This window comes from Colius striatus, chromosome 2 (genome assembly GCF_028858725.1).
Source record: "Colius striatus isolate bColStr4 chromosome 2, bColStr4.1.hap1, whole genome shotgun sequence".
In the NCBI taxonomy this organism is placed as follows: Eukaryota; Metazoa; Chordata; class Aves; order Coliiformes; family Coliidae; genus Colius; species Colius striatus.
This window is the reverse complement of record NC_084760.1, coordinates 10,058,615-10,079,101: the sequence shown is the minus strand read 5'-3', so window position 1 is coordinate 10,079,101 and position 20,487 is coordinate 10,058,615.

The window sequence follows — 20,487 nt, the reverse complement described above, 5'->3', positions numbered from 1 at the left end:
AAGTCTCAGAAGCAGTATGTTAAGTACAGAAGTTTGCAAGAGGCCTTTCAGAAAGCAGCAAGAAATGCAGCCACTTTTAAGTCACTCCTCCTTTTAGTGGTCCTCAGGGGTCCAAGAGGATGAAGATCTGAGTCTCCCTCACACTGTATTTTTCACCTTTGGCTTCCTTCTGTTTGTTCAAACAATAGGACAGGATCGAACCAGCCTTTCTCCAGGCTTGAGTGGTTGCTTATCAATTTCTCACTCTGATTGGTCCAAGATAGGTTCTGTTCTTGGCAGATAACAATAGGAGTCAGGTGTCCTCCAATGAAGGCTTCTTGTGACTCTACAAGGTGAGCAATTTTGTAAAGCTTGTACCTCTACAAGGCTAACAATTTCATAAAGCAAATATTTCAAGTACCCTAAGAGTTACAAATATATTCTTGCAGTTTTCTAAGTAAATGATGCTTCTATGCTATGATGCTTCTATAACTTCTTTAATTCAATCCTCCCTTCTTCTTGACCCTTGCAAATTCTATTGCAAAACAAAGTAATTCAAATTATACCTTCTCATACAAGTGTTTTGTTCAAGTATTTAAATCATGGTAAGTCTTATATCAAGCACCACACCTTCAGATATGTTTATCAAGGCTAAGCACAGTATGTTTAGCATAAGCACCACTATTACAGGATATAGCACTCATTAATAATTCCAGTAGCAGATGGAGACCATCCAAATAGAGCTTCCCACGAGTGATAATCTCCCATCCTTTTTTACCCATTCTACCACTCAATGTATGCCTTTTATGTCACAGTGAATTGTAATCAGGAGCCTACAAGCGTTTCCCCTTACTTTTTCTATTAAGTTACATAGATCAGGGTGCTCTAGCAGCTTTCTGACCAGTATAATGTTCATTCTGTCTCTCCTTGGCTAACAGCAGACTGAAGAAAACATCTTTTAAGTCTAACACTCTAAACTGTATCTGACTCTCTCTAAGCTTTGTAAGCAGTGTGGGTGGGTTAGCCACCACCAGGTGGAGTAGCAATGTTATTTAGTGCTCTGAGATCTTGCATCAGGCTTCTTGACTTGTAAGATAGGTAGATGCCCCAGGTCCCTGTCAGCCTCAGCTGGTGCCACTGTTACCCAAGATCATTGATGAAGCTCTGGACACTCCCTCCTCCAATGTCCCTCTTAAAATAAGCACATTGATTCTGCCTTAAAAATCCACACGAACCCCTTCTGCCAGCCTCAAACCTGCTCCTTCTTTGTCTTTGTAATTATCTTTTCCCCCCCCCTCTTCTCTCTGCTCCAACACAGCTGTTATCACTCTTTCAATTTTCCTCTCACCATCTACTTTCTCCCTCTTGCTGTATACTCTCCAAGCCTCCTCTAGCAACTTGTCCAAATCCCATATTTCAGGCTCTTTCAGTTTCTCAGGTTTCCTTTTTATGTCTGGAGCTGACAGTCCCAGGAATAAAGACACTAAAAGTTGTCTTCCCTCATAAGAGCAGAGGTCTAAAGTAGTATATTTTCTCATGGCTTCCCTCAGCTTATCCAAGAATTCAGTGGGACTCTCAGTCTGCCCTTGTTTTTACAGTGTATATTGCAGACCCATTTACTGCCTTGGGGACTGCAGTTTCTATGGCCTGCTTTACTCGTTCTCGATGTTGCATTAATTTCTTATAGCTTCCACTAACATTTGGGTCCCAATGTGGATTCTTGAGAGGGACATGTTCATCTACATTTCCATCCAAAGATTTCCCATTTATTAGTGCCTGCACCTGAGTTTGTGCAGTTCTTTCACTTTCTTTTTCATTCATTTGTTCAAGAATGGGAGGGGATCTTAATTCATCTGGTTCTCATACTTTATCCCCTCCTTTTCTCTTAGAATCTCCTGTCTGTGTGCGACTTTCCCCTATGCTACAGGCAGAACGACATCTCTTCAGCCCCTTCTCTTTTTCTCTATTCTTAGCTCTTTCAAAGGCCAGCACTGAGGGATCCTGTGGTATCGTAAGCCCACACTCCCTTTGCCACTCCTGATGATCTCAGAGGGTGAAAAACATATTGGCATACCAGAGTTCATCCCATTTTCCTTCTCTCCTTATAAAAAGCATTAACTGTAATAGCTTGTTATAATTAAGAGTTCAGTTTTTGTGATCATTTCTCCTCATCATCTAATTTATACATTGGTCACCACTGGTTACAGTATTTAATCAAATTTTTCTTATTAACACTCCTACCAGGTTCCTCCCAGACATCCTTCCAGTGGGCAAGGACACAGCCCAAAGGGCTTTTCTTTGGAATTTCACTGCATTGTTTTCCTCCCATTTTAAATTCAATTCTCTCCTGTCCCTGAAGTAATCCAATAGAGGACAGAGCTCAGCAATATAATACTGCTAATATTGAAAGCAAACCTCAAGTTTCTGGATTGAAAATTCTTCTGATGGCTTCTACACTTAGATATCAACTGTTTGTGGACTGTTATTACACTGAGTACCAAGATAGTATAGTCTGGCCTATAATCTTGAATTACTTCACAAATATCACCTCCCTACCCATACACAACTGTCCCATTTAAACAATACAAGGGATCCCCAGGCAGTGTTTTTAAACACCACAAACAATGCCAATACACACTATAATTAGCAATACTAAGGAATTACAACTTATGATCCATCTTAGTCAAACAATCCCCCTGGTACTCACAAACAGGACTCGCTTTGTCTGCCTTGCAGCCATATCCCACTGCATGTCTGTTACTCCCACACACAACCAACAAAACTTAACACAATTAAGAGTTCCACGTGAATCAGTCAGTGTGAGCTTTTAATAGGGGGCCACCGCAAGACAAATCCAAACCAGAACAATTAATGCAGCCCCATTAGGCACTAGTAACCTGCTATATGATACCCTGCATAGGACATCTCCTTGCGTCTTACAGATATTTTCCAAAGTGACTGCTGTCCAAGAACCAAAACCAAGCAAAAATATAAAGAATACCTTAATAATGATGATGGTTCTTCTCTGCTCCTGCAGTGAGCAGAGCAGGGTGAGGAGTCCCTCCAGGAAATCCTAGGGAGTCCTATTCCTTACTGGATCCTGCAGCTGAGCAGGGAAGGTCCCATATGGGGTGCCAAACTGATGCTGGGAAAGTGCCAGTCAGGACTCAATAGCCAGTGTGACTATTAAGCAGGTATTCTTTATTAAAGTGCTGGGCACACAGGGGATTGCTCCACCAAGTATTGCACTGCTTAAAGCAAAGCTTTTTAGATTTATAGACTAGATATGCATATAATGGGGTTGTGGACTGTTCTTCCTTGGAGGTCTTCAAGACCCACCTGGACATGTTCCTGTGCGACCAGTGGACCTGCTTCTGCACAGGGGTTGGACTAAATGATCTCTAAGGGTCCCTTCCAACCCTACCATTCTATGATTCTATATTCATTACACTTGTTCATTAGTTCCAACCATTGTCCTGCCTCAGCTCACCCAGGTTACACTTCCGTCACTCCTTCTGGTGGTCCTCAGGGGTCCTTAAGAACGAAGATCTGAATCTTCCTCACACTGTATTTTTCATCTTTGGCTTCCTGCTGTTTGTCCAAACCACAGGATAGGATCGAACCAGCCTTTCTCCAAGCTTGAGTGGTTGCTTATCAATCTGTCTCACTCTGACTGGTCCAAGATATATTCTTGTAGTTTTCTAGGTAAATGATGCTTCTATGCTATGATGCTGCTCTAATTCACTTCTGTTGTAGGACAACTCCATGATGCCAATGTCTGAGCCTTCTGATACACATGCAGGCACCACCAATGTGTGTATCAACCCTACTGATACTAGCAAAGTATACCAGGGCAGTCACAGAGTGGCTACTTCAGCAGAGCACGTCAGGAAAAAAACTACCTCACTAATGTGAAGACCTTGAGTAGGATAAACTCAAGTAAAAATAACCACATGTACCCGGTACCTATGAGATATACATTTTGGTCTTGTAGGAAGACTGGGAAAACCAGAAGTTGCTACAACACAAACGATATTCTGAAGCAATTCATAACCAAATATGGGTAAAAACAGTGAGGGTATGTTCTCCCTAAGAACCACCAAAGCCCCCCCCGCAGACCCCATCTCATCTAACTGTGCACTGAGAATACATATTATGTGAGACACAAGTCGTTTGCATTAGGCTTCTTCGAAATAGGTGGGTAATTCTTGGAAACTGCATGAATCTGCATCTTGCAACTGTATTAACACACAGAGTCTCTGCAACTCGGATGTGAGATTCCTCAGCGCTGCAATAACATAACGTCGGGTTTCTGAACTATACAAATTGGTTGGGAGAGCGATTATTTGTTAAGAGAGTTTGGTTAACGCTATGCCAAATGAACAAGGCAACTCCACCTTATTCAGAGAGCCTCGATCTTTCACTAAAACGCCTCATTTTTACGTCTATTTCGTTCACTAGCCTACATGTTTTTACTCGTAATTCAAACGACAACCGAGTGAAGTTGAGGACCACATCGCCTCAGCAAGGGGCTGCTGCCAATCCCGCCGATTAAAAGCTGTGTTCGCTGTCGGGTTGCGATCCTCCACCAGCCCCCGCCGCAGGCCGCCCGCACCAGCCGTTAAAATGGCGCAGGCCCGGCAGCGCCTCGCGGCCGCCGCCAACGATGCGGCGCCTCCCGCCCCTCCCACAGCGCCGCGGCCCGCGCCGCGCTCCCTCCCGCCCCAGCGTGCCGGGACACCCAGGCGGCCTCTCCGTCCCCCGGCCGCCGCGGCTACAGCGGGCCGGTGGATACCGCGGCTGCAGCCTCAGGGATGGCTTGTGCCAGGCCGCGGCCCCAAGGTGCGAACCTCAGCCGCCATCTCCAGCATCGAGCACTACCCGAGTGGAGCCGCGGGAAAGCACCCCTCCATGCCACACTGACACACACAATAGCAGCCTGAGCACCCCGCCAGCCCTGCTCCGGCAGCAGCACGCAAGGCGCTCCCAGCTGCCTTCACCACCTTACCTACAGGTACGCCGTCTCCGCAGGGAAAAAGGACCGGAGCTGGCGCTCGCCAGCTTTATACACACCCCGCGGGGTGGGAACAAAGCTGGCTCCGCCCGGCACCCTGCGCGTTGAACCGTTGGTGCCCGGCCCCCTTCCACCGCTCCTCCCGCGCCGTTCCGCCTCCTCCCGTGCGAAGGCGGCCGTGGCGGGATACTGGGCGCCGACGTGTTCTCCGCAGAGTTCGGTCGTGATCTGCCGAGGGAGCAGCACCCCGCGCCGCCCCAGCTCCGGGTGGCAGGGCCCGGCCCCGTACCTCCCCGCGGCCGGAGGGGCTTTCCTGATCTCTAAATTAGATGTTTCTGTTACCATAACCACACGCACACTCTTTCCCTTTTTGGGAACGGCACACAATGCTTTGTCCCTGCTTAACATTACAACTCACCAAGGATGAAAAACCACCTCTTCCCCAAAACAAACACCAAACAAACAGAAAGCTGTCTGCAGGTTTTTTTTACTCTAGAAAATCAAAGGATGTGCAAGTGGATTCCCCCGGTCTCAGCCCAGCTTTAGCCGCTGAAAGCTGTGTGGTTGCACCTCTGTCAGCAAGCGGCTTGACCTCTAGCTGGATTGGCCTCCTGTGGTGATGTGGAAATCATAGAATCATGGAATGGTAGGGGTTGGATGGGACCTTTAGAGATCATCTAGTCCAACATCCCTGCAGAATCAGGTTCACCAAGGTCAGGTCACACAGGAATATGTCCAGGCAGGTCTTGAAGACCTCCAAGGAAGGAGCCTCCACAACCCCTCTGGGCAGCCTGTGCCAGGGCTCCCTCACCCTCACACTGACATAGTTTTTTCTTATGTTTAAGTGGAACTTTTTGTGTTTCAGCTTCATCCCATTACCCCTTGTCCCATTGCTAGCTACTATAGAAAAAAGGGATGTCCCAACCTCCTAACGCCCACCCTTTAGATATTTATAAATGTTAATAAGATCTCCCCTCAGTCTCCTCCAGACTAAACAGCCGCAGTTCCCGCAGCCTTTCCTCATATGAAAGATGTTCCAGTCCCCTGATCATCTTGGTGGCCCTGTGCTGGACTCTCTCCAGCACTTCCCTGTCTCTCTTGAGCTGAGGAGCCCAGAACCGGATACAGGACTCCAGATGAGGCCTCACCAGGGCAGAGTAGAGGGAGAAGAACCTCCCTTGACCTGCTGCCCACACTCTTCTTGATGCATCCCAGGATGCATCAATGCTAGTGAAGGCAGAGGGAGCAGATATCAGGGCTATAGTGGGGACTGGCAGGAGCACTACAGCCTATGTGATGTTTAAACCGATCCAAAACTACATCCTAAATTCTACTTTGTGTGGATTCTTGCTAATTCTTTATAAATAGTGACATCTTTTTTTTTTTTTTCCCCTACCTGTTTATTCAGAGGCTCAGTACATAAATTAACTTGGGGAAATCGGGAAAAATGAGGTAGGGTGAAGAAAAGCTCAAAAAATTAATTGTGGTATTTTTTTACAAGTTGTTAAGAATACTACAAAGTGGGGTGGTCCACACGGTGGACTCTCAATGGAAGGGTCTAACTGTTGGGAGTGGATAAGGGAAGTCAAGAAAAGTGAGTTGCAAAGTGCTGAAATATCTAGCAAGTTTATTCCTAAAATTATGATGATTCATACTGCTAGGAAAAATAAACAGTTGATAGATTTTTGACATTTTCTTCTGCAGCCCATGGCAGGAGATAGTACTCATTTTCTCTCTCCTTTGCTTCCACATCTCATTTTACCTGTCTGAAAATCTCCCTCTTGACTGCAAGCAGAGTGACCCAAATGGTAGAGTGCAAGCTGCAGCCGGCCCATGGCACTTTCTGCTGTAGAAATATGAGGAAAAAGGTTCTACATGCTTCCTTTTTCAATTAGTGCCCCCTGCTTGCACTGGTTTGAGCTGCTGTTTCTGTAGGGTGGAGAGAGAGTGTTGATTAAGAGATGCAGAAAGTTTGAATAGGTACATAAGTTATCTCAAGAAATCAATAACCTGATGATTAATAAGAGAAGAGTTTGTGTAAATTATTAAGATAAGTAAAAGTTTTAGGATAAGTAAGAATATTAAGGTAAGTAAAGTTTCAAGATAAGTTGTTAAAGCCTGTTTAGTTAGGCTTTGTTGAATTGCTAAGCTTGCAGACTCAGTTACTAAAAATCCCTACATTAAGTAACTGGGGACCAATCAAAATAAAGATGAAGGAAGGATCACAAGGGGAACTGGAACCGGCTGACTCTGGACTTATGTACCTATTCTTCAAACTTTCTGTGTCTACTAATCACAGCTTTAATTTGTTTCTTCTCAGAATGGATAGTACTCATTGTCAAATCCTGGGCTGACTTTGCCACGTTTCAAATTACACATCACAAAATGCATGTGTTGGGAAACAGTTTCTTTCAGCTGATGATTTTGGCTCTGCTTTTAATGTTTTACAGAGAGCAGAAATCTTTATTTAATCTTCTCAAGAGTCCCAGAAAGATGAGTGCTCTCTTTCTTATGATGAATGAGATCATAAAAGCCTTAGAACAGCTGTACAGGGTCAGACAAGAGGTCCACCTCCCTGTATCCTGCCTCTAACTGTAGCCAAAAGTAAATGTCTGGGGAAAGGGGTAGGGATAGAACAAGCACGTAGGGATCCATATCTGAATATTTCCCCAACCGCTGTAAATGTAAAGCTCAGAGACCTCCAAGAGGGTGTTGGTTTGTTGGTTTGGGGTTTTTTTATGTATGTGTATGTGAATGTAACAATCCCCCATTAGTTTGCTGTGCATAAACTTGTCCAGTCTCCCCACAGTCTTTATAACATTTTAACATCCACAGACAACGGCAAGGAGTACCACAGCTTAATTAGCTTTACATGAAACTGCAGCTGCTTTACTTTGTACCTGCTGTCTGTTAACTCATCACACAGTTGTAGAAGCAGCTGATGTTTCCCTAGAACTGTCTGTTATAGCTGCAGGATCTTACATATGAGCAATAAAGACCAGAACCCATAATTTTACATTTGCTGTTAACTCATCACACAGTTATAAAAGCAGCTGATGTTTCCCCAGAACTGTCTGTTATAGCTGCAGGATCTTACATATGAGCAATAAAGACCAGAACCCATCATTTTATATTTACTGTTGTGTTTACTTTACTTGTTGAGCAGTGCTCTGTGTAGATCTGTGTTGAATTTCCTGTGTTGCTGAATCATAGAATGGTAGGGTTTGGAAGGGACCTTTAGAGATCACCTAGTCCAACCCCCCTGCAGAGGCAGGTTCACCTAGATCAGAGATGCCCAATTAATTTTTTCAGCTCTGGCAACTATTTATGCATCAGCAATGAATGACTGAGATTGTTTTTTAACCCCTTTGCATACCACGTTTTCCAGATCAAATCAGTAAGTTCACCAGTACAGGTCCTGTAGATTTCTGTGGTGGTTTTATTCCAATGCAAAAGTGAACCATTTACTTCTACTCTCTGTTCCCTATCTTTTACCTCTTATCCCATGTCAACTTAGTTTGCCTAAAATCATTTGCTAAAAGGCTTTAGGGAATTTGTGCACTAGATCATGTTCTCACATATTTCCTGATGAGAAGCATGATGGGAGTTTACCAAGTGTCTGACCGTTGCCTTACAGATCATATTTACCTAGATGTCCAGTAATTCTGCTTTTTTTTTCTGTTAAGTTTTTACTTATTTGTCTGGTACAGATATCAGGCAAAGTGGGCTGTGATTTCCTGGATTTCCCTAGAACCTTTTCAAAATGTTTCAATCCAGTTTGCTGCTTTCCCTCCTTTAGCACTAGAGCGATTTCAAGTGAGAGCTCACACACCACAGTTAGAAGTTCATGTTTCAATGAGTTCCTCTAGAGCACCACAGAATCATTGTGGTTGGAAAAGACCTTTAAGATTATCAAGTCCAACCAGTCACCTCACACTGCCAGGCCCATCACTAAACTAACCCATGTCCCTCAGCACCTCATCTATGTGTCTTTTAAATATCTCCAGGGACGATGACTCTACCACCTCCCTGGGCAGCCTGTTCCAATGCTTAATAGCCCTCTTGGTGAAAAAGTTCTTCCTAATGCTTAATCTAAACCTCTCCTGGCTCAACTTGAGCCCATTTTGAGCCCATTTCCTCATGTCCTTTTGTTCGTTACTGGAGAGATGGACCCTAACTTCACTACAGCTTCCCTTCAGGTATTTGTAGAGAGTGACCATATCTCCTCTCAGCCTCCTCTTCTCCAGGCTAAACATCCCAAGCTCCCTCAGCTGTTCCTCATCAGACTTGTTCTCTTCACCAGCTCTGTTGCCTGTCACTGGACACACTCCAGCACCTCAATGTCCTTCTTGTAGTAAGTGGCACAGAACTGGACACAGTATTTGAAGTGCAGCCTCACCAGGGCTGAGTACAAGAGGACAATCACTTCCTTGGAAAGATGGGAGGAGAGCAACCAGCTATTTAGTATTCTTCTCATAGTTGTAGGATCCAGATGTTAATTGATATCACTTGCGCTTGTTTCATTTGTTAACAAGGCATAAGGAAAAAAAGGCTTTTCTGTTATATTTATAGAGCCTTGACCAATTGAGTATCAAACTGACTTTTAAATAGGAAATAAGTCTTCACTTTCCTTAGCAAGAGGCTGCCTCTGGTTCTTAGAGAACAGGGCTGCTGAGCTATTTGATTTTTTTAACCAGAAATTAATATCGACACCTTCTTAATATTGACACCTTTCAGAGGCCTGCTTACAATTAAAATATCCTATAATCACACCCAGGAAAAACAACACATATTCAATTTGCTTTTTCTAAAACCAAGTATCATGTGAACTATTGCAACAAAGCAGAAGTTGTAAAACTGCATCCCAGTATCTGGAATTCAATCTAGATATGATAAATACAGATCTCTGGGTGAGAAAGAGACTCTCCCTCTGAAGTGGAGATTTCTTGGAAACTTATTTAACTGCTTGTAATGTTTCATTTGATAAAGTAAGAAGGTAAAATGTTTGTACCTATTATTTTACTTGTATGCATGTTATGCAAATCAAAAAAGCAATAAAGATGTGGGAAAATGTTACTGCATTAGCTGTAGTGTTAATATGTTCATTTTAATAGATTTCATTTTGCATCAAGTCTTCACTTTGAATGGTGCATAAGTCTTTCTATGAAAGTTGTGTAGACACAGGTGTTTCTCAAATCTTTCATTGTAGAATTTTGTCTCTGTGTTGTCTTGTTCTTAAAAATAGCAGCTTTTCCAGGACAGGGTAGTGTGTTAGCAGGTTATGTGAGTGTATCTTCATCTTGGTAGATCAATTCTTCTCATGCAGGAAGAGATCAAAAAGCACTTTCTATGAATGTGTTTTAACTTTACGATGAAGTAGAACTTAGGAACTGAGGCTGAAAGGGATGGCAGAATCACAGAACCTTGTTTTCCCCTCTCCCCTGTCTCCACTACGGGCTAATCATTATTCTACTACAAGCAATGCCCTGGTGGAATAGAAAACTAGTTACTTTTTTTTTTCAGCTTTAGTTTTTTTAGAAAATCAGCCACCTTACATGACTCACATTGTGATCACCTAACCACTAGATTTAACAGAAAGGAAGTAGTGGGAGCACACACCCTGGGCTGGGAAAGAGTTGAGCATAAACATGATGTGAAACCTCACGCTTGATCCCTCCAAAATGCAGTGTAACAGCTATTTAACTATGCTTCAGTGCAAGAATTCTGCTGTTAAACAATAATTGAGGTTTAAGTCTGTTCTACAGTTTGTTGCTCTTTACTCCTGTACTATAGGGAAGAAATAATATCTATCCTAGTACAAGTATATGGACAATTAAATTATATGGACAATTTATATTCAGAGCAGTACATCTGATGGCTCAACCTACTAACGAGCAACACAATTGTGATGCTTTTCCTTAGGATATATGAGATTAGTCTATCTGCTTTTTGAAGGTGGGGAGGTGCATTTGTGGAGAACAGAAAGAGGAGGGCAGCTAGTTAATCCTGTAATGATGAGAATATTCCTTAAAAAGCACAAACCACTCATTTCAGTTGTGTAAATAATTTGTAAACTGTTGTATTGCTGACTTCCTGAGAGGGAGCTCACAGCATTGCAAATTCTTAGTGTGTACACAAGCACAAGTTCCCTCTTCTGATATTCCTCGCCTGGAGCTGGTAGCTGAGCTCCTGATGCTGGTGGGGCTGTGTCCTTCTGTTAGGATGGAAGTATTCAGACAAAGTGCTTCCAGTTGGAGGCTCTTCCACTCTCTGACCTGCTTTGCCTGGCTGTGATTTCTTGGCTATTCCCCAAAACTCAAAGGAGCTCACTCAGGCTCTCCAGGCAATAGAGGGATAGACACAGGCACTTCAGAAGTTGCACACTGCCTGATCAGTAGAATGATACAAGGCCATCCCGTTTCACGTATGCTGTGTAGGGAAAGCATGGGACAAGGCTGCCACTCCTTGTCAGCATTGGGAAACTGCGGTATGAAGCTCGAGCTGGAGACCAATTACAGACGTGAATCCTCTAGCACTCCTTAATTTCCTATTGCTGCCAGAGTCTCAGTGTGTGCTCCTGTCAACATCCATTGCCAGGCCCTGTTGGGAGCAAGAATGGATGACCAAGATACGCACTTGCTGAGTTGCTCTATTCTTTCTTAAAAGAAACAATGCTAGTTTTCAGAGAGGCCGGTGACCAGGTCTGAGAGCAAGCCACCAGGGAAGAGCAGCTGACCCTCAACCTCATCTAGAGCAGCTCTGAGTTGGAAGCCTGTTGTGCAAGATGTAAAAAGACCTGGCCACTACCTGTTCTTTGGAGAGGTAAGGAGCCCACTGCCCCTGGGCAGCCCGGTGGTGTGTGTGGGAGGGCAGGATGCCAGCTTGGGATAGAGAAGCTGGTGAATGGCCCAGGTAGGTGCATGCAATTAACACATAATGCAGCTGAGAATTCCCCTAGCAGCTGGCACAGTTGCCAGAGTTACTGTGGGGCCCTGGCTAGTGCTGTTTGCACTGCACCAGGGTTATGTTCGTGATTAAAAGGGCTGGTTGCATACAGACATGTTGAGTTTTGCCATCTTCCTTGCAGCCATCATATCTCTACCAGAAAATGAAGTTCCTTCCCTGTCAAGGACTCTGGACTACATTGGATGGGACACTTGGGACCACTGGCAGGAGAACCTACTTACGTTTTTATATTCATCTCCTTCTAGACCATCTGTAATATGTCTTGTAAGCATCTTAAGTGTTTCAGTCTTTACATGACCTCCTCTAGCTGTGGGCACTTGGTCCATCTGGTAGTTCCTGACATTGCACCTGTATGGGAAAGAGTCCACCAGCAGCTTCTTATTGACATATTGGCTACAGATCTGGGTGGTTTGTACCAGGTCGTTTGTTACTGATCTGTGTACTCATAGTACAGCCTTTCTGCTGAATTCAAGAGCAGCTGTGGAGCAATTCTTTACTCCTCTAAAACAATGGAAAAGCAAAGAGAAATTCAGAACCTACCACCATGTGCTATAAGCTGTATCACCTCAGCTAAAAAAATCCTTTGGTGGTGGTGCTCTATTTTATCAGAACGAGAAAGAAACTTTCTAAGCACAGTTGAAGAAGGAAGCTCCTCAGTGCTGCTTTATGCTGTCCTAAGTGTCAGATAATCTACTTGAAATTGGGCTGGTGCAGGATTTAAAACACCTCTTTTGTCATATTTCTTTCATTTTTCTTTATTTTTCTCTCTCTTCTTAGGTTACTCAAGCATGCACTTAGTGTTGTGGAAGTGGATATGAAGAGAGGAGTAGATCTCACTTCAGGAAACGTTACTTGTCATGTTTCATTTCTCTTGAAGATCTTTCAGTTTTTTGGCGTGTTTAAGTAGTTTCCATGGACTGCAGTGGGAGTTTGTGACACAGCTTGATTGTAGTGTTTGTGTCTTACATACAACAAAGCGATAAAACCAGATAGCTCTAGCATAATGAATACATACTGTACAAGAATTGTCCAAGCATTCAAAAACCTCTTCCAGCTCACCAGACTGATTTTAGGCAGAAGCAGTCTAAGAAATTACACATCTTCTGCTTCCAGGAGTCCCATGGGTTCAGCTTAATACGTCTCTCTCCTCCAGCTTCCCTGCTTTGAGACACCACAGACCACACTAGGATCTGCAATAACTTGTTCTTACTTTATACCCATATGTCTGCAACAGAGGCAACACTCACTGGGAAGGAACAACATGCAGAGGGGCAACCTGTGTGTTCCTCCACACCCTGCGTGGGATGGGGCCTTCAGCTTGTGCACAGTGAGAGACTTCTGCACGTTGCAGCACAAGAGCTGATGAGGCAGAAATGCTCTGTAGGATGCTGCATGACAAGACATGAGGCTGAAACCTTGTTTGAACTTGTAATCCATCTGTTTTGCAACGCTGACCAGGCATGTACACCTGACCCATAGCCAGGCTGGGAGACCGAGGCTTGATATAGGACTGGAGAAATTTTCCCCACTTTGATTTTGAATGGGATGACTGTTAAGATTATTCTTCCATAAACACAAGAGGGCACTCCCACCTCACTTCTAAATGACTTACAGAACTTGGACATTTTTAACAGAACAATACAGAACTGCAGCTACTCCTTCATACTATTTTTATATAACAATCACAATTCATTTATAAGCATTTATAGAACATGCTTTTATGGGCCATATTTAAGAGATGGTGTCTTGGTTTGATGGTTTCTCTAAAGTAGTACATATAGAGAGAAATTGAATTGAATCCTTGATCTTAGTGAAGTAAAATCAAAACTCCTGTGTCTTTGCAACTAGAATTACACTGCAACTGGGGGACTACAGACTACATTTGGGGGCTTCAGGTGCATTATCTCATGGAAACAAAGACTACTTCTTTTGTCTACAATAGTGAATTCACTAAAAAGAACTACAGAAAGAGGGAATAAGATTTGAAGTTGTTATCCTGGCCAACACTTGCCAGGTTTTGAAGTAGAATGTCAGTGCTCCATTCACATCAATTCCCCTTACCCACTCGCTCTTGTCTGCCTGGTGTGTTATGCCATCAATGCTTGGTACACTCTAGTCATAGAATCATGGAACACTAGGGGTTGGAAGGGACCTTTAGAGATCATCTAGTCCAATCCCTCTACAGAGGCAGGTCCACGTAGGTCAGGTTGCATAGGAATGTGTTCAAGTGGATCTTGAAGACCTCCAAGGAAGGAGCCTCCACACCCTCCCTGGGCAGCCTGTGCCAGGGCTCCCTCACCCTCACAGCGAAATAGTTTTTCTCTATGTTTAAATGGGACCTAAACACTTACACAGTCACTTACATAAAAATAAATGTCTTCTCCAAGGGCCTCTCAGCTGTTGTAGTCAGTTGACTACAAGTTCTGCCCAGATACATGCGGTGATTGTCCCTTGGGCTTCTTACCCCTTCTTCTTACCCTCATACTTCTTTTGGTCATTACGAACTTCACCACCAATGTCTTAAAAGACAAATTTCTTTGGCCAAAAGGTCTGATATCTCTTTTTCACAACGGTTTTTTTTTTTCTATTTGGGATGTTGGAAGCAAGGAACTGAGGAATAAGCACTGTCTAGTACAGCAAATTACTTCACAGCACCCTGGGGGAAAATTTACAGGAGTAGAAGTGTAAAGTACTAAACCAAGAACTGCGTGGAGTGCTGGCATTAAAGGCATGTGAGCGTGTGCTGTGAACTCTTGCATTTTATCTTCATGACACCACTTTTTCATTTTATGGCCCAGCACATCCATAAACTCATGTGTGACTACATCAGGCAGACAGTTAAGTATGGTTTGAAAAGATTAAAAGCAGGTAAAGTGTTTGTAAAATAACTTCTTAGGAAAATACTGATTCTAATTGCATTTCCTGTTATTAGTTGCCTCTCCAAAGAAATCAGGTTTAAAAAACCCCACATTTTGCCTGAAACAAATGGAGTAGTGACAGACTCTTTTGGGTCAAGTTGCTAATTTCATTTCCAAGTTTGATGTTCTCCTCAGAAAAAGCAAATGATTTATAAGTGTGGGTGTTCCTTATATGATCATCGTAAAAGTTGACTTTTACCCCTGTTAATGGACTATACTGAAGAAGCTGGCTGCTCTACAGAAGACCGCCCCTGCCAGCACCAGGGAATTTTTCCCCTGGTAAGGGTCAACAGTGATTATTAAAACACAAGAAATCAATTAAAAATGTTAATGACCCTCATGTAAGACTTTTTTTTTTCTCCTATGAATATTCATTCTTACATTTGGCAAAGTTTAGGCAGAAGGAGAAACTCTTGGGAAGTATTATATGCTGGTTAGGAATCTCTCTGAGAAATTATTGTCATTTATTATTTCAGTTATTTATGATCACAAATTATTTATCACCTATATCTATTTTTTATCTATTTCTATTTATTCCTGCCTACTTCTGTTTATTTATGATTGCATCGTAAGGCACCTATATACTCCTCTCCATGGCAGACAAACCTGTTTCCCAGTCATTTCTGCTGGCTGTCTGACAGATGCAAGGTAGTTTGTCAGGCTATGAAGGGTATTGGTGCAGAGTGACTGGCTGCAGTAGCATTGAGAAACTAACTAGTTCTTGCATTTCCTTCAGGGAAGGACGGCTGAAGTCTCTTTCCTTTGAATGGAAAGTACAGGAAGACTTGCAGAAACATAATAGGAACTCATAAGTCTCTCTTGGATGTGGTCAGAATTCATCAGTAAGTTAATAGGTACCTAGAAAAAATCAACCATCCAGAACAATGATACAAGCCTTGTTATTTTGGGAATTCAGTTTTTACCGGGTTTTCTTCATTTTATTTCCACTAAGAAAGTTTTCACTTTTAATCTCTCTGTTTTCATAGTAGAATTTTTAATCTTCTGCTACTCTAAAGAGCTCAGAGGCAAATTAAATTCATTTCACATTCCCTCTGCAATTCAGTGGATACAGTTAATCTGAAACTGCTGTGTCAGATCCATTGTGTGGACTAGTGCAGACAGCTGATCCGTGTAACTACTCAATCAAATATGCAGCCACTCTGCATGCAACTGTTTTCACATCAGCTCTTGCTTCATGACACCTTTAAGGTGTAAGGAGAGTAAAAGAGAACAGCCTTACAAGTACCAGTGCTACATGGAAACGTTTTGACTCTGTCTTTGGGCTGCTTAAGGAAAACTTTGCATTTCGTGCAGGCAGCTCCTGGTGCACGAGGCATGCAGCAGCACAGGGAGAGAGTCCCATGATGTCAGAGGCTGTACCCAGGGACAGCCAGCCCTAACAACTCAGACTCAGTAACTTCCATTTGACAACTGAATGCTAGCAATAAAGAGTTAAACTACACTCTACGGTCAGGCTTCGGTTTTGGGTGTGTTTAAACAGTACAGGAAGCAATTGCCAATGATAAAACTTGTGAAATGCTGAACACTAAAAATGTTTCTTTAAATCATATTTACATGAAAACCAACAAAAATTGCTTGCTTACAGCATTGGTAGATGGCAGCTTAAGTCTCTTTCCTTGGAGGTCTTCAAGACCCGCCTGGACATGTTCCTATTTGACCTGATCTAGGTGACCCTGCTTCTGCAGGGTGGTTGGACTAGATGATCTCTAAAGGTCCCTTCCAACCCCTACCATTCTGTGATTCTATGAAACAGGTTCTGAAGTTAGATCCTGAGAAGGATAAATCCTGAATCTCATCCACACACAAAAATGTGAGTGAAATTTAATTACAGACTCTTGCATGGCTGCTTGCCCGGAGAAACTTATCACAGTTAGTGACAGAGCAGCTTCCCTCGAATGGAAGTGGAAACCATCCAGCGGGCAAAGAAGACTGAGGATGGATTATTTTGAAACAAATTTCAAATAATGAAGAGTATTAGTGTACCTGACTGTCTGTACAGAAATTCAAGTAGCAATTCAAGGAGGAAAATCAGCCTGAAGAATGAAATGGAAGATTGTGAAATAATGGCTATAGGCAAAACCTGCAAAAATAATTCTCATTAATGGAATGAAAACTTGATTGATGTTATTTTATGTAGTATGAGAATAGGACAGGAAGAGAAGACATAAAAGTGTTCCAGTTTACAAATAGTTCTATCACTTACTGACATCAGAAGTCTTTCAACTGACTTTACTAGACCTTTAATCAAAACTTACGTCACTGAGAAATACCAGAATGGAGTCAACAGAATAAACTGGATGAGCATAAGTAGTCTGAAAAATAAGGGAGTGTTCTAGCCATCTGCTGCAGATGATCACCAGCAAAGGAGAAGAGTATGAAAAGATCCTGAAAACCCTAATGAGGCAACCCCAAAATGCTGCTGAGCAGAAATTTCTTTGGAAAAGTAGGACTTAGGTCTTTAAGCTTCTTGCCCATTAATTCTATCTGATGCTCACCCTTGAAGGATTTTTGTGCTTTTAAAATCTATCTTCAACAGGAAAATTATTAGATTTGGACATCAGAGGGTAAAAAAGGACTTTAAAATATGGTTGTTACTTAAAATTTGTAAATGTTTTGATACTATTGATGTAATTGTACAGCACCTATGTATCCATCTTAATAAAAATATCATAGAATCATAGAATCATAGAATGGTAGGGTAGGAAGGGACCTTTAGAGATCATCTAGTCCAACCCCCTTGCTAAAGCAAGTTCACCTAGATCAGGTCACATAGGAACATGTCCAGACAGGTCTTGAAGACCTCCAAGGAAGGAGACTCCACACCCTCCCTGGGCAGCCTGTGCCAGGGCTCCCTCCCTCAACACTGAAAGAGTTTTTCCTTATGTTTAAATGGAACTTTTTGTGTTCCAACTTCATCCCATTACCCCTCGTCCTGTTGTTAGATACAATAGAAAAAAAGGATGTCCCAACCTCCTGACACCCACCATTTAGATATTTGTAAATGTTAATGAGATCCCCCCTCAGTCTCCTCTTCTCCAGACTAAACAGCCCCAGTTCCCACAGCCTTTCCTCATCAGGAAGATGCTCCATTCCCCCGATCATCTTGGTGGCCCTGCGCTGGACTCTCTCCACAAGTTCTCTGTGCATAAAAGGCATCAAAGGTTTGATTTTCATAGGAGAAAGGCACCTACAAGTGTAATTGGAACTTACTGGCAAAATAGATACTGGTCAACTTCAAAAAAAAACCCATTTCAAATATAACATGCAGGCCCATGCTGAGTAATACACAGTATTGGTTTCTAATGAGCACACACTGTGCTGGATGACTGGTCAGGTTTTGCATGCAAAGCTACAAAGGTGGCTGATGAAGCCAACAGAAGCAGCACAGCTCATTTTTATGATGTTCTCAGTGCATTTCCACGAGACCCTGCAGAGGCTTCCTTGATAAAGAGCTCTAGGAATGAAATTAGGTCTGAAAAGCAAATTTAATAGTGGGTAGAACAAGAAGGTGACAGACATTGCTTAGGAGGCAATTCACAATAAAGGTTTTGTAGGTTTTTGGGTCTTATTTAATAGTCTCTGTCTTGCCCAAGAAATGAGCTTCAATGGATAACAAGTGTTGGAGTGTTGTAGGCAGTCAAAGAAACCTAGAACAATTTTATCCTAAGGTCGGGATTCAGGGCTCTCTTTACAGCTATTAGCATAGTCTAGTGTATAGTTTATGCTATATTATGTACAGTGTATTACGTCACATTTATTTACTGCATAATATATAGCTTTTTATATGTATGTGGGTTTATGTGTATTTAGATCTCTCTGTATATACAATATGTATGTATGCTATGGAAGTTTGTGCTATATGAAGTATATCCAGCTCGTTTTAGGTTACTGCTTCACAAAGACCTGTTGGTTGCTGGCATTTGTTGTGAACTGGCGGCTCCTCCCTGTCTTTCCTTGCTGCCCCACTCCATGCCATGACTATGAGGAAGGCAGTATGACTGAGAACTCCCCATGGGCAATGTTAGGGTTTGTTCGTGGGGATTATAGGCCATGTCAACCTTCCAAGCATGCAGAGCAGTACAAAGAATATGGAGTAGATATTAATCACCTTTATTGGCTATCATAGCATTTGCTTTAACCATTCAGATGACAAGGCAGAAGCATCCTGGGATGCATCAAGAAGAGTGTGGCCAGCAGGTCAAGGGAGGTTCTTCTCCCTCTCTACTCTGCCCTGGTGAGGCCTCATCTGGAGTCCTGTGTCCAGTTCTGGGCGCCTCAGCTCAAGAGGGACAGGGAACTGCTGGAGAGAGCCCAGCACAGGGCCACCAAGATGATCAGGAGACTGGAGCATCTTCCTTATGAGGAAAAGCTGCAGGACCTGGGGCTGTTTAGTCTGGAGAAGAGGAGACTGAGGGGAGATCTCTTTAATATATACAAATATCTAAATTGTGTCAGGACATCGGGACATCACTTTTTTCTGTTGTATCCAGTGACAGGACAAGGGCTAATGGGGTAAGGCTGGAATACAAAAAGTTTCATTTAAACATAAGAAAAAGCTATTTTACTGTTGAGATAAGGGAGCCCTGGCACAGGCTGCCCAGGGAGAGTGTGGAGATTCCTTCTCTTGAGGTCCTCAAAACCTTCCTGGACACGTTACTGTGTGATCTGATTTAAGTGGTTCTGCTTTAGCAGGGGGGTTGGACTAGACGATTTCTAAAGGTCCCTTCCAACCTCTACCAGACTGTGATTCTATGGTTACTCAACCAAAACTCCTATTAACTTTGATAGGTCCGTGACAGAAATAATGTAATTTTAAATGGAAGGATTATAGTGCATTGTGTTTACCCCTTCTTATGTTTCAAATGCTATGCATTTTAACTGCAATCTTATCAAGCTAACCAACTACCATACCTTAAAATGCATTACAGTTTAGGGCTTATTTTTGTAGATACAATTATTGCAATCTTAACATGTACTTGGCAAGGTTAGGCATTTCTGCTTGACAGAAAATTAAAACATTAGTACACACACAAAATGATTCTCCCAGCCACTCAATTAGTTCAGTTAAGGTTTTAACTTGGTCTGCAAATTTCCCATGGCAAAGCTCTTAATCTGTCTTTAGCAACTTATTTGCAATAAATTCTTTCTCAGGCCAAAGAGAGCCAACAGTACCTGCCAGGTCTTCTCAGTCAGTGGTCTGCCACACCGGCAGAGGAATCAGCCAATCCCCAGCACGTGCCTTGAGGTCCCAGATGGAAGAAGGTGTTTCTTTGAAAAGCAGGAATCTGTGGGCAAGAGGAAGCACTGGTTAAGGCAGTCAAATGTCAGAGCTCGTTTGTACAATGTAGCCTTCCCTAGACTTGCCCTTAGCTGTATAAATCATAGAATCACAGAATGGTAGGGGTTGGAAAAGACCTCTAAAGATCATCTAGTCCAACCCCCCTGCTCAAGCAGGTCCAACTAGATCAGGTCACACAAGAACGTGTCCAGGCAGGTTTGGAAACCTCCAGAGAAGGAGCCTCCACACCCTCCCTGGGCAGCCTGTGCCAGGGCTCCCTCACCTCGACAGGGAAAGAAGTTTTTCCTCAA